This window comes from Engystomops pustulosus, chromosome 8, assembly GCF_040894005.1.
Source record: "Engystomops pustulosus chromosome 8, aEngPut4.maternal, whole genome shotgun sequence".
NCBI lineage: Eukaryota > Metazoa > Chordata > Amphibia > Anura > Leptodactylidae > Engystomops > Engystomops pustulosus.
The window spans coordinates 68,804,103-68,818,323 of NC_092418.1; the positions used below are offsets into that span (position 1 = coordinate 68,804,103).

The 14,221-nt window shown below is 43.1% G+C and overlaps 2 protein-coding genes across 3 annotated transcripts in view; one reads left to right on the plus strand and one right to left on the minus strand.

Annotated features, from left to right (window-relative positions):
- The window catches only part of ZDBF2 (zinc finger DBF-type containing 2), a 42,897-nt gene extending 40,991 nt beyond the window's left edge, over window positions 1-1,906 (minus strand). Inside the window, exon 1 of the mRNA XM_072121076.1 lies at window positions 1,734-1,906. The gene's annotated coding sequence lies outside the window, so the exon portion shown is untranslated. The remainder of the gene's footprint in view (window positions 1-1,733) is intronic.
- Window positions 1,433-14,221, plus strand: part of CMKLR2 (chemerin chemokine-like receptor 2) — a 37,936-nt gene continuing 25,147 nt past the window's right edge. Inside the window, exon 1 of one of the 2 annotated variants that reach the window (XM_072121082.1) lies at window positions 1,433-1,576. The gene's annotated coding sequence lies outside the window, so the exon portion shown is untranslated. Of the gene's footprint in view, window positions 1,577-1,742; window positions 1,909-14,221 lie in introns of those variants that run through there. The other variant, XM_072121081.1, reaches the window with a different exon arrangement.

Consider the following 14,221-nt stretch of genomic DNA (forward strand, 5'->3'; position numbering starts at 1 on the left):
TATACAGACAGCAGTCACAGGAGAACCTGACAGCACACAGCAGCTACTATACAGACAGCAGTCACAGGAAAACCTGACATCACACTGCACCTGCTATACAGACAGCAGTCACAGGAGAACCTGACATCACACAGCACCTGCTATACAGACAGCAGTCACAGGAGAACCTGACATCACACTGCACCTGCTATACAGACATCAGTCACAGGAGAACCTGACATCACACAGCAGCTGCTATACAGACAGCAGTCACAGGAGAACCTGACATCACACAGCAGCTGCTATACAGACATCAGTCACAGGAGAACCTGACATCACACAGCACCTGCTATACAGACAGCAGTCACAGGAGAACCTGACAGCACACAGCACCTGCTATACAGACATCAGTCACAGGAGAACCTGACATCACACAGCAGCTGCTATACAGACAGCAGTCACAGGAGCACCTGACATCACACAGCACCTGCTATACAGACATCAGTCACAGGAGAACCTGACATCACACAGCACCTGCTATACAGACAGCAGTCACAGGAGCACCTGACATCACACAGCACCTGCTATACAGACATCAGTCACAGGAGAACCTGACATCACACAGCACCTGCTATACAGACAGCAGTCACAGGAGCACCTGACATCACACAGCAGCTGCTATACAGACATCAGTCACAGGAGAACCTGACATCACACAGCACCTGCTATACAGACAGCAGTCACAGGAGCACCTGACATCACACAGCACCTGCTATACAGACATCAGTCACAGGAGAACCTGACAGCACACAGCAGCTGCTATACAGACAGCAGTCACAGGAGCACCTGACATCAAACAGCAGCTGCTATACAGACATCAGACACAGGAGAACCTGACATCAAACAGCAGCTGCTATACAGACAGCAGTCACAGGAGAACCCGACATCACACAGCAGCTGCTATACAGACATCAGGAGAACCTGACTTCCCTTCCTTACAAGCAGTGAGGGGCTGCACTCTTCATCATTAGTCTGTCAGCACACTGCTACTCCTGTACACTCCCAGCTCTCCTGAATTTCCTCCCTCTTCTGGGCAGAAGTTCAGTGAGGAGGAGGGGGGCAGGTAGCTGCTGCCGCTACACAGAGCTCAGACAAGTCTAGTGAAGGCTGCAGCTGACCAGCTCTGCTGATAAGCGGATCCCCCAAGGGTTGCTGTGTGTAGTGGCAGAGCAGAGAATATCACTCTCTCCCACTCATGTTACCTCCATCCATGGCCGGAGAATGGCTAGAGCCGCAGCTTTACTGATAACATGGCCCTGGTGGGCGAGGGGGGAGAGTGTAGACAGAGTGGGTGCTGCATGTTAGGGGTGTTGATAAGGCAGGTGCCGGGCTGTGCTCAAGACTGCACAGCCTGTTGTGGAGATTGCCGGAGGATGGTGCAGGACACTGAGGGAATATTCAGGACATTCTCCCAACTGCTTGTGAATGCGAGACAGAGATGAAAAACTGGCACTGTCCTGTCACATCCTGGACGGTTGGGAGCTATGAACAAGTTGTCACGTACTAATGGGACAGAGCACTACATCAGGTCATAGAGGTCAGTTATAAGACAGGGGGTGACAGGACAGTGATGTGACTGGTGTCCACACTGTGCAGTGTACATAGCAGCCAGCGGGCGGTGCTGCCGCTCTAGCTCATTGTAATGAATGGCGTCCTGTCAGGGCTGCACAGACACTCCTTCTCACAGTTCTCACCCTCAGTTATGACAGCTGAGCCGTTCCCGCCGTCCCGATTGTTCAGGCCTCTTTTCTACTACTTTTCCCAGGTTTCCATTTCATTCCGGGGTCTTTCATTTGTACTTCCCGGAAACAACACATACCATGGAGTAGGGATGTGGGATAGACAAGCCTGCATCAGTCCTCCCAGTAGGTATGATGTCACGGGAAGGGTGGGGCTTGTGGAAAGGAGTGTGGCTTTCTACACAGGTGTCATAGCATAGCAGGGATGTCTGACTACACGTGGAGTGGGAGGAGGGAGGGTGCTCAGGAGTAATGCTTGTTTACATGTGTGTGTATGGAGGTGAGGGTATTATGAGGATTTAAGTAAGGTCAGGGGTGCTGAACTGGTACAAGAGACGTATGTTACACAGGACTGCATGCCTGGTGGGGGCTGAGGTATATGTTACATGGGACTGTATGCATAGCTCACAGCCATTCCGGATTTAGTGGGACAGTCCCAGGTTTTCATCTCTATCCCGCCATCCACCCCTAAGATGCAGCGCCCTCTCTGTCTGCACACTCCCCACTCGCCCACCAGGGCTGTGTTATCAGTGAAGCTCCTGCCGGGAACAGGATGCTACCACATGCCGGGAGCTCTAGTCATTCTACGGGCATGAATGGAGGTAACATGAGTGGGAGAGAGTGATATTCTCTGCTCTGCCACTACACACAGCAGCCCTCGGAGGATTCACTTATCAGCAAAGCTGCTTAGCTGCAGCCTTCACTAGACTTGTCTGAGCTCTGTGTAGCGGCTGCAGCTCCGTGCCCCCCTCCTCCTCCTCCTCCTCACTGAACTTCTGCGCAGAAGAGGGAGGAAATTCAGCAGAGCTGGGAGTGTACAGCAGTAGCAGTGTGCGGACTGCCTAATGAAGAAGAGTGCAGCCCCTCACTGCCCTTTAGTGCCCTGCTATTTTGCTTTTATTTTACCAGATGTGACTAAACCCCTAAGGATTCAAAATCCCATAACTATTTTATTTTACTGTGTAGGGAGCTGCCTGTTTTCTGTGTAACAAATTGTAGTTCCTCGTGACAGTATTAAATATTCCATATCTGGAAAAAAAAATCTAAATGTGGTAAAATTGACAAAAAAAAATGCTTTGCGCCATTTTCTTTTGGGCCCTGTATTTAAAGCTTTCACTGTGCGCTCCAAATGAAAACTCCCCTTTATTCTTTGGGTCATTACGATCACGTTTTAGTAGATTTTAGTAGATTTAAATAATTTAATCTTTTGTATAAAAAAAGTTCTTAATTTTGCCATATCCTGAGACCAATAACTTTTTCATACTTTTTGTATGGAGATGTCTAAGATACCATTTTTTGCAATATGAGATAACTATTACATTTATACCATTTAGAGGACTGTACAATGACTTTGGGGTGGGGTGGGGGAGGGAGACTTCTACATTTCCAACCACAGTGGAAGTCAGTAACCAAAAATAGCTGGATTCTAAGGATCATCCAAGAGGGTTACAAAATAGATCTAAATTCCCCCCACCATCAAGATTTCTAATCTCAAAACAGAGGTCCAGGTAAAAGAACTAATGTGGCTTATAAACCAATTATTAATTGGAAATTCTTGAAAAATTTGGTGCAGTACAGACAGTTTAAGACGGAATCAGGACCTTACATGTGCACCCTGGATTTAAGACACGTGTAGTTGCCTCCCTATTCACAATCACTCTTAGTATCTATTAAGATTTGCAGTAGAATCTTCAAGATCAATTCGTAGCCTTCCTATTTTCTTCTACACCCCGATTTTTTACGAGGCTAATGGCGGAAGTAATGGGGGTCCTAAGGGAATTGGGTCACCAAATAATTCCTTATCTAGACAACTTTTTGATAATAGCAGACACAAGGCTCAGAGCAGACTTTTGCACAACATTTATGGGGAATCATAAGCAACTGAGAAATCCAATTTTGTTCCTGAAAAAAAGGTGTTCCTGGGTGTTCTGCTACATTCTTCCTTACATAAATCTTTGCTTTCAGATCACAGGATGAAAAACCTAATAAATAATGTGGAGCATTTCCTCTCCTGTCAGGTCTACTCCATCAAAAAGGCTGTGAGGCTGCTAGGACTAATAACGGCCACGATGCAGTGTGTCCCTTGGAGTCAATTCCATTCAAGGTTCCTCCAGAACTGACTGCTGAAAAGTTGGGATCATCACAATCGGTCCTTGGACCAAGTAATGAGGGTTTCCTCCAGAAGTAGATATCTCTCCTATGGTGAAAGAAAGTAAAAAAAATTAGAACATTGAGTCTCTGGAGACAGTGACTGGTAACCTGCCTACAATGCTTGGAGATGCCGGTCTCCAAGGTTGCAGGGTGGGAGGACAAACTTCCAGAGGGATATGTCCAGGGAACATGGTTCCCCACAATGAAGAAAGAATCCTCAAATCTGCGGGAACTAGCAACTGTATGGGAAGATGCTTTTCTTACTAACTAAGTCAATGTCATCTAAAAATATGCTCAGACAATGTCATCATGTAGCCTACCTAAGTAAACAAGGGGGCACAAGAACAGGGAAACTTATTTAGGTTTCAGAGAGGATATTCAGATGGGGCGAGAAGAATGTCCTCTCAATTACAGCCTTCTATCTCAGGGGGGAAGAGAACCAAACTGCGGACTTACTAAGCCGACACCAGATAGAACGCAACGAATGGGCCCTTAATCAGGAGATCTTCCAGGAAATTGTCAAGAAATGTGGCAAACCTCAGAATCCTCCCCCCACCCCCGTCAAAACACCAAACTAAATTCTTCCTTCTCCCTAGAGGTTCAAGATCAATCTCAGGTGTAGATGCCCACAGAAAGAAATGGGGATTCCAGCTAGGGTACGCCTCTCCCCCTCTGTGCTTGATTTACAGGACACTTCAGAAGTTAGAGACAGAGGAGTGCAAAATCATTCTGATCGTTCCATGGTGACCAAAGAAGATCTGATTTTCTTGTCTCCAGAACGATAGAACAGCCAAACCTTCTCCCCAACAGGTCGGACCTACGTCACCAGGGCCCAGTCTGGCATCCCAATCCTGCCTTTTTTGAAGCTCTCAGCATAAAAGAGCTGCAAACCTGTGACGATGGCAATACATAAAAAGATCTAAAAAAGGTTCATCTCCTGGCCAGGTGACTCTCCTCCAGATCAGAATCACCCCAGTATTGCTTAAATATTGGTCTCCTTCAGAATGGATAGGTGGATCACGGTATTCTTTAGGGAAGCTTTTAAGATAAGACCATCTCTAAAACTACATTCACCTCAGTTGGACCTTTCTCTTAGATAGTTTGTCTAGTTCTCCATTTGAGCCCTTAGACCAGTTAAATTTGAGAAGTCTAACACATCTAAGCTCAATAAAATAAATGTGTACAAGGCTCCTGAACCAGATGGGTTACACCCTAGAGTTCTTAAAGAACTCAGATCTGTTATTGCTATGTGCAGAGATTCCCTAATGACTGATATGGTGCCAAGTGACTGGCGCAATGTGGTGTAAATATTGAAAAAGTCTCTAGAACTTTGCCTGGAAATTAGAGGCCAGTAAACTTAACTTTAATTGTGGGGAAAATATTGGAAGGGTTGCTAAAAGTACTACATACGGGGACAGCAAAGAGCATCAAGAAGGGTCTAGATGCCTTTTTACATCTAAATAACATTGATGGATTTTTAGCTTAAATATTGATTTGTGTATCGATTTATTTTATTGTCATTTGTTTTGCATGTTATCTAATTTTTACTTAATATAATTGTGTATTGTATTAGACTTGATGAAGCACTTTGCATAGTGCGAAACGTGTTGTCTCCAAAACATTCCCTTCCGAATAAAAGAAAACCTTTACTCTCAAGGTTCAGTGCCATCCAGACGTCTCTTTTTCCTACATAGGGAATTACAACTAGCAATCTCCCCTTCTATCCATTAATGGATATGTTAGATAGCAGCGATGGTGAACCTTTTAGAGACCAAGTGCCCAAACTACAACCAACACCCACTTATTTTTCACAAAGTGCCAACACAAAAATTGAATTTGTGATTTATACTCCCTGCTCTGTCACAGCTCACATTCATATCAGCACCCGGAGGACACCAATAAAGCAGAAAATAGAAGAAATGTGGATGATCATTGTAGCTTCCCTCTAGGGTCCCATAAACAGGAAGAATTGTCAGGGCCGGAGCAGGAGCTACAATGATAATCCAGATCTGTCCACACCTTCCCACTCCTCCAGTAGTCCCAGGTAGCACTGGCACTTTAAAATAGATCTGTGCACAGCAAGTCATGGGGTATGTGGAAATGCTGGAAGATACCTGGACTCATCTCTGGTGATGGCCTGGGTGCCCACAGAAAGGGCTCTGAGTGCCACCTCTGCCATAGATCCCTACCTCATTCAATCCCTTCCTTGGTTGAACTTGATGGACATGTGTCTTTTTTCAACCGTATAAAATATGTAACTTAAAGTAGTTTGCTTAAAAAACTACAAGATCACTGAAGACACTGAGATTTAAAGATCACTGAGGACACCTTTAGATTAGATCACACCTTCCTATCAAAGATATTCTCAGATTTTCATAGGGATCACAAAGTTATTCTCCCTTCCTTTTGTAGCAACTAGGAGCCCTTTCTGTGGGCACTCAGGCCATCACCAGAGAGGACTCCAGGTATCTTCCTGCAGTCCCAGACAGCCCAGGACTTGCTGTGCACAGAGCTATATTAAAGTGACAGGGCTACCTGGGACTACTCGAGGAGTGGGAAGGTGTGGACAGATCTGGATTATCATTGTAGCTCTTGCTCCGACCCTGACAATTCTTCCTGGAAGGAAGCTACAATGACCATCCAAATTTCTTCTATATTCTGCTTTATCTGTGTCCTTAGGGGGCTGGTATCAATGAAAGCTGTGACAGAGCAGGGAGTATAAATCACAAATTACATCTCTGTGTTGGCACTTTGCGATAAATAAATGGGTCTTGGTTGTAGTTTGGGCACCTGGTCACTAAAAGGTTCGCCATCACTACCCTAGGTGTTAGTTGGGTCGTTCTACAATATTTAGAAAATACAGCCCCCAGAGAATAGACAAAAATCTTTTTGTGTCCTTTTCAGGGTAGAAGAAGAGGAAGTATGCCTCAAAATCATTGATTGCTAGGTTGTTATGTATGGCAATAAAAGATTACTATAAAGTCAAAGGTCTTCCTATACCGTCTAATGTCAGAGCTCATTCTACCAGAGCCACAGCTACATCATATGCATTTCATATTCCATGCCGTTGACTGGGAAGCTGGAAAAAAATTTCAAATGCTATGAGACTGTAGAAAAAACTCATTTGCACCATTTTCTTGCAGACACAGTTTTTAGGGCTTTCCCTTTACACTGCATATGACACCTCTACTTTATTCTTTGGATAGGTCACACACAGGAATACCAAATTTATATATTTATAACGTTTTGGTAGATTTAAAAACATGAAAACCTTTAATACAAAAAAAAAAAAAGTTTCATACTTTAGCATATGGACCTTTATAAGGTGTCATTTTATTTGGGACGCGATGGTGTTTATATTTTTGGTAGTGTATGACCTTTTGAACGTTTTTTTATAAAACTTTTTGCTATTGCAAAATAGCAAAAAAGTGGTGGGGTTCACATCTGGGAATAACCATTTTTTTTATGTTGATAGATCAGGAAGTTTTGTATGTGGCGATGCGTAACATGTTTATGGTTTTATTTATTGTATATCAGTTCTGGGGAAAATGGAGGTGATTTTTACATTTTTTATATATTTTTTTACTTTTACTACTTTTTACCGCTGACAACAGCATGTAATTATATGGTGGTTTTTCAAAAGAAACCCACCTAATAAGATGTGCTATTTCAGGACAGGGAGAGGTTAAATAGAAATATTTGAATAGAATTGGAATCACAATCTGGAGCCATAACATGTAATTTTGGATGATAACTGTGGGTGTTGCAGTCATTCATTCAAACTATTTTCATGTGTTGAAGATGTGAAGTGTATTGACAGTTCAGTAATAACTTGCTCAGTGAAACTTGAAGTTCTGTGGTAAAGTGAGTCAGACATTCCCTTACTTATCCTTCCCAGCATAGGAGGTGCTCTATCATCACCAGTAAACCGAAAGAACACCATATTACTTGTCCACTTGGAACTAAATAAATATTGGAAGCTAGAGGCTATATATATATATATATATATATATATATATATATATATATATATACAGGCGATCCCCTGCTTAAGAACACCCAACTTACTGACGACCCCTAGTTACAAACGGACCTCTGGATGTTGGTAATTTACTGTACTTTAGTCCTAGGCTATAATAAACAGCTATAACAGTTATCAAACGTGTCTGCAATGAAGCTTTATTGTTAATCCTGGTTCTTATGACAATCCAACATTTTTAAAATCCAATTGTCACAGAGACCCAAAAATTTTGCCTGATGCTACAATTAAAAAGTATACAGTTCCAAATTACATACAAATTCAACTAAAGATCAAACCTATCTTGTACCTAACTGCCTGTACAGGCAGTCCCCGGGTTGCGTACAAGATAGGGTCCATAGGTTTGTTCTTAAGTTGAATTTGTATGTAAGTCAAAACTGTGTATTTTATAATTGTAGATCCAGACAAAACATTTTTTGCCCCAGTGAGAATCAGTGTTTCCAAATGTTTTGCTGTAATGGGACCAATGATTATCAATAAAACTTCATTACAGACACTTTACAGCTGATCATTGCAGCCTGGGACTATAGTAAAGCATCCAGAGAGCTTCACCAGAGGTCACAGTGGGCAGAGGGGTCTGTCTGTAACTTTGAGTCGTCTGTGAGTCAGGTGTCCTTAAGTAGGGGACCGCCTGTATAGGCATTTTGTAGAAAAAAAAAAAAGTTAACAACATAATTCGATCCCTACACCCTTGTTGCTCCTGTTGTCAGTGCACAGCATTTCCAGTGTGTATCCACCACAGATGACAACCATTATTAAAAAGAATTCATGCAAAAGTAAAATAAATGTATAAATAAACATGAAAAAGAGATTATAAAAGAAAATCAGAGGGAGGGAAATTATGATCTTCAGCAGTAGAGAGCCTATAAATGGAAACATGTGGGAATAAGATACAATTATAGTGGGATGGATACACAGAATACCACATTAACACTCAGTCTGTCTTGGTGATTTTTTTTTATCAATACCAGTGATCTGAAAACAGTACAGTACAATAATTTATGTTATGTTGTAAATATCCCCATTTCTTGAACCCTTTTAGGTATATCCTTGATCAGATTCAAGCATGTCACAAGTGAATTTTGATTACAGGTCTCTGCTAGATGTTCTCAATTTTGGTGTATACTGGCAGACTCACTTTAGATAAAAAATACAGGTTTTTCTTCAACTCTATGGTTTGAGGGGCCAATCCAGCAACTATACGTCATTGTCACTGAACCATTTCTTTGTCAATCTCATGCATTTCTTACCCACTGTACATGAGTAAAAAAAAATTTTAAAATATGGTGGCGCATGGCCACCCCCATGTTACCTCCGATCGTCGCTCCCCCTAACGTCATCAGGGGGCGGCGATTGGTTGCCATGACAGCCTTGGGTCTTTGTCAGACCCGAGGCTCAATGATTTCAGAAGATTCATTACAATGAGCCACTGGCAAAATGCAAAAACTCCATATACTTCAATACAGTTGTATTGCAGTATATGGTAGAAATGATCTGACCATCTAGGGTTAATGTATCCTAGAGGGTCTAAGAAATTAAGAAAAAAAAAGTTTAAAAATTGTAAAAAATTTATAAAATATTACAAATTCAAATCACCCCCTTTCCCTAGAACTAATATAAAATATAATAAACAGTAAAAATAAAAAAACACATAAGGTATCGCTGCGTCCCAAAATGTCCGATCTATCAAAATATAAAAACGGTTATAATCGGCGGTGACCTCCGAGACGGGAAATGGCGCCCAAATTTCCAAAATGCGACTTTTAAACCCTTTTACATGACATACAAAATGTAATGAGAAGTGATCAAAATGTCGCACAGTCCTCAAAGTGGTAGCAATGAAAACGTCGGCTCATTTAGCAAAAAATGACACCTCACACAGCTCCATACTTCAAAGTATGAAAAAGTTAATAGCGTCAGAAGATGGCAAATTTTTTTTTCCTTTTTCGTGCACATTCGTTTAATTTTTAAAAATGTATTAAAACGCAATAAAACCTGTATAAATTTGGTATCACCGCAATCATACGGAACCAAAGAATAAAGTAGAGGTGTTATTTAGAGCGCAGAGTGAATGTCGTAAAAACTGAGCCCACAAGAATGTGACACACGTGTTTTTTTCAATTTTTCCACATTTGGAATTTACAGTACACGGCATGTTATGATAAGTAACATCACAGGAAAGTAAAATTTGTTATACACAAAATAAGCCCTCACACAGCTCTGTACACGGAAAAATTAAAAAGTTATGCATTTTTGAAGGTGGAGAGCGAGAAATGAGCGAAAAAACCCTGCGTCCTTAAGGGGTTAAAGGTAACCTGTCACCAACGCACTATTTTATGGTTATCACATGTTCCAAAAGCCTATAACACTGCAAAAGCATATGTGCTTTTGTCATATTGGTAGGATGTGTACATCAGATACTTGGCTCCCTGCCAACAACCCCCTGAAGTCCTGTGGCCTGGGATTCAAATTAAGGGCTCATTCACACTGCCGTCTGCGGGGCCGTACATGCGGCCGCAAATTTGCGGCCGCATGTACGTCCCCATAGACGGCAATAGCGGCACGGCGGGGATCCGGTGCCACACATGATAACAAGCTCTATCTTTCGGCGGATGTGCGGCCGTGTGCCGCTATTTCCTATGGAGGGAGGAGGGGTCACCTCCTCCTCACCTCCAGCACACGGCGGTATGCCCGCACGGCGGGCATACCGCGTGTGAATGTACCCTAAAAAAATGTCTGCTCCTGGATCACGTCAGCCCACATACCCCCATCCCCTGTGTGACGTCAGCTCACTGCTCACAGAGTACTGCTGCAAGCCATGAGCAAGGACGTGATCTTCTTCTGACATTCATAACTTCTTCACTACAGCAAACAAACCTGTATATGGTGTCATTTTTTTGCAGGACAAGGTGATATTTTCATTACTACTATATTGGGGACTGTACAACCTTTTGATCACTTTTACTTTTAAATTTTAAAAATGCAAAATGCAGTTTTGGACATTTGGACACTATTTTCTGTTACAGGGTTCATTGCTGGAAATAACCATTTTTATGGTTTGATAGATCTGGCATTTTAGGATACAGGGATACCTAACATGTCTATGATTTTATTTTACAATTTTTTATGAATCTACCATATGCTGCAATACAGCAGTATTGCAGTTTATTGCAGGTTTGCTAGTGATCTCTAAGAGATCAGGCTGATTGACAAGTTTGGGGGTCTAGTATAGACTTGCAGCTGTCATAGTAACCAATCGCTGCCCCTTAATGACCTCACGGGGGTCACCAATCAAATCCAATATGGCAGTGTGCAGCATCGCCGGTGGCATTTATATGGTTAACATATGCAATCAGTGCCAGCATCGACTTCCAGTGTTACTGTTGGGTGTGTGCTGCAATATGCAGCAAACATCTACCTTGTATAAAATAGGCCCAGCCCATGAGCTCTCTCCATCCATCTGGAAGGTGTTTCCATACCTTTCCTGTTTTCCCAAGGGTATGTGCTCTGGCCGGACATACCATCCTTTCCTTTAGCCTGGTGCCATCATAGCGGTCAGCTTTGCTTTACTTACAATCTGATTTACCTTGCAATACGGGGAGTATGTGCAACATCCCTCACTGGGGCCTAGCCTTTTCTTGGGGCCTAGAGGCAGCCGGGGCCCAGAATACCTAGGGCACGCTGATGTCATGGTGCTTGGTATGGGGACCGGAGGGGTGTCCTACAGCCAGGCAGGTCTCCAGCAGGTGGTGTGTGCAAGAAATAGAGAGGGACAGGCAGTACTTGTTTCTCCCTGGGGCAATCCCTGAGTGTCTGTAAGGTAAGTCCCTGGGTAGAGGATGGGGAAGCCCATGGTGGTAGACAGCCGTATCCAGGGATCAGACAGAGGCAACATTGTGTAAATCAACTCACGATTCTTTATTGAACAACAGATAGCAGGAAACAGGCCAGAATGGTCAAACAGCAGATTAGGATTACTGGTACTGGAGTGGTCGTGGAGAGTGGTCTGCAGAAATAATGCCCCAGCCTGATGGTATATGCAGGCTGGGAGAATGGAGATGTAGCTGTGTGCAAACTGTGGAAGCTTCAGCTCTGGTTTAGAGTCTCCTGAGTTAGTTCCTAGGATTGTTTTTTGTGGCAACACTGAATGTGTGCTCCACACTCTCTCTCTCTTCACACAGACCATGCGGTCTGGACTGCTAACAGACTCTGAAGGAAAATATGCTCCCACTGCACAGGGGTTTTATACTCCCCCCTGGTTAGGTAGTAGCACCTTTCCAATAACACTTCAGTTTACAATACAGGCAACTGATTGGATAACACTTTACACCATTTAACTGCTGCCTTGCCAGGCAGAGTCTACAGCTGCAATTACATAATCGCTCAGTGCTAGAAACTTACTAGAGGGTTCATGACTCCCTCTGACAGCTCCTAACCTGGAGAGGGCGGTATTCTCAACTACCAGCCTGCCTATGTATTGACAGGGGTGTTGCATATGCATTTTCTCCACCATAGACATCTTGACTTTGTAACAGCATTTATTTCATCATGTGTGATGCTAGTAGCACGCTCATTGCTCCTTCCCTGATGCTCTGCATATACCCTGATAATCTCTATGGAAGATTTTGTTGCGACATTCATTGATACTTATATTGCCTACCCACCCATATGTCCCTCCTGACGATGTACTATTACCTACCATGTACTGTTACCTACTTTAATTATTGTTATTTATTTTTGTACTACATCTGATTTATCCCTGTATTATGTAACATGTTGCTATGTATTATAATCCTTTGCACCCACAACTCTGTTTACTCCAAATGTACCTGTACTTTTTACTATCTTTATTTGCCATTTAGAGTGCTGTGGTTTTCTGGATACTTGGACTCTTTAGGTTTTGTGGAGATTTGGCCCAATAGAGTTCTGAGGTAGCAGAGATTTGTGATGCAGTTCAAGACAGTGACACCAAAACAGCCTTCCCATTCAGGCATCAAACATAAATAAGCACCTACCTGTCTGGGTGCTAGCTATACATAGAGTTCCCCTAACTCACCACTAATACAAAATCATCTGCAAGGACATTTCTTTTCCAGGCATGGAAGTCAGTGATTTAGTGCACAGTGCCAGATCTCCTTTCAGAGAGAACTCCATACTCAGCAGCTTTATGCTGCCTGATTAGGCTGCTACCACCACTTGTGTCCAAAGTGCTGAACAGCACAAAACCTGACCTAGCCCAATGGGGAGGTGGAATGGACCGCCCCACTACCAGCCTTCGAATCCATTCCATATAAATCCAGCACAGGACATCTGCCCCAACAAATAAGGCCTTGCATAAAAAGAAAACCCAGGGGAAATATATCACTGATCCACAGTTAACCCCTTCAGTGTCTCACAGTTTATATAAATTTTTAGTGTCTGAGGAAAGTCGTAGCGTAGACTGAAACGTTACACAAATTTAGATTGTTTACTGTTTACTATTAAATGTTATCTTTTGCATTGATGAAGGAGCACCAAGATTTTCTTTAACCCCTTAACGCTCTGCGCCGTAGCTCTACGGCGCAGAGGTATAAGGGATGTATGAAGAGGGCTCACTGGCTGAGTCCTCTTCATACAGAGGTGGGGGTTTTTGCATTTTGCACAAAACCCCCACCGCTAATAACCGCGGTCGGTGCTTGCACCGATCGCGGCTATTAACCCCCTAAACGCCGCCGGCAAAGTCGCCGGCGGCGTTTAAAAGACGGCGGCGCGTGGGCGCCGCCATCTTTTTTTCGATCGCCACGCCCCCGAACGTCATCGGGGGGCGGCGATCAGTTGCCATGGTAGCCTCGTGTCTTCTTTTGACACGAGGCTATCTGGCAGCTGCATATTCGTTACAATGAGCCAGTGGCTCATTGTAATGAATGTGCTGCAAAAATGCCATATATTGCAATACAGAAGTATTGCAGTATATGGTAGCAGCGATCTGACTATCTAGGGTTAATGTACCCTAGATGGTCTAAAAGATAGTGAAAAAAAAAAGAAAAAAAAAAGTTTAAAAAATAAAAAAAATTAATAAAATATTAAAAGTTCAAATCACCCCCCTTTCCCTAGAACGGATATAAAACATAACAAACAGTAAAAATCACAGACATATTAGGTATCGCCGCGTCCCAAAATGCCCGATCTATCAAAATATAAAAACGGTTACGGCCGGCGGTGACCTCCGAGGCGGGAAATGGCGCCCAAATGTCCGAAATGCGACTTTTACACC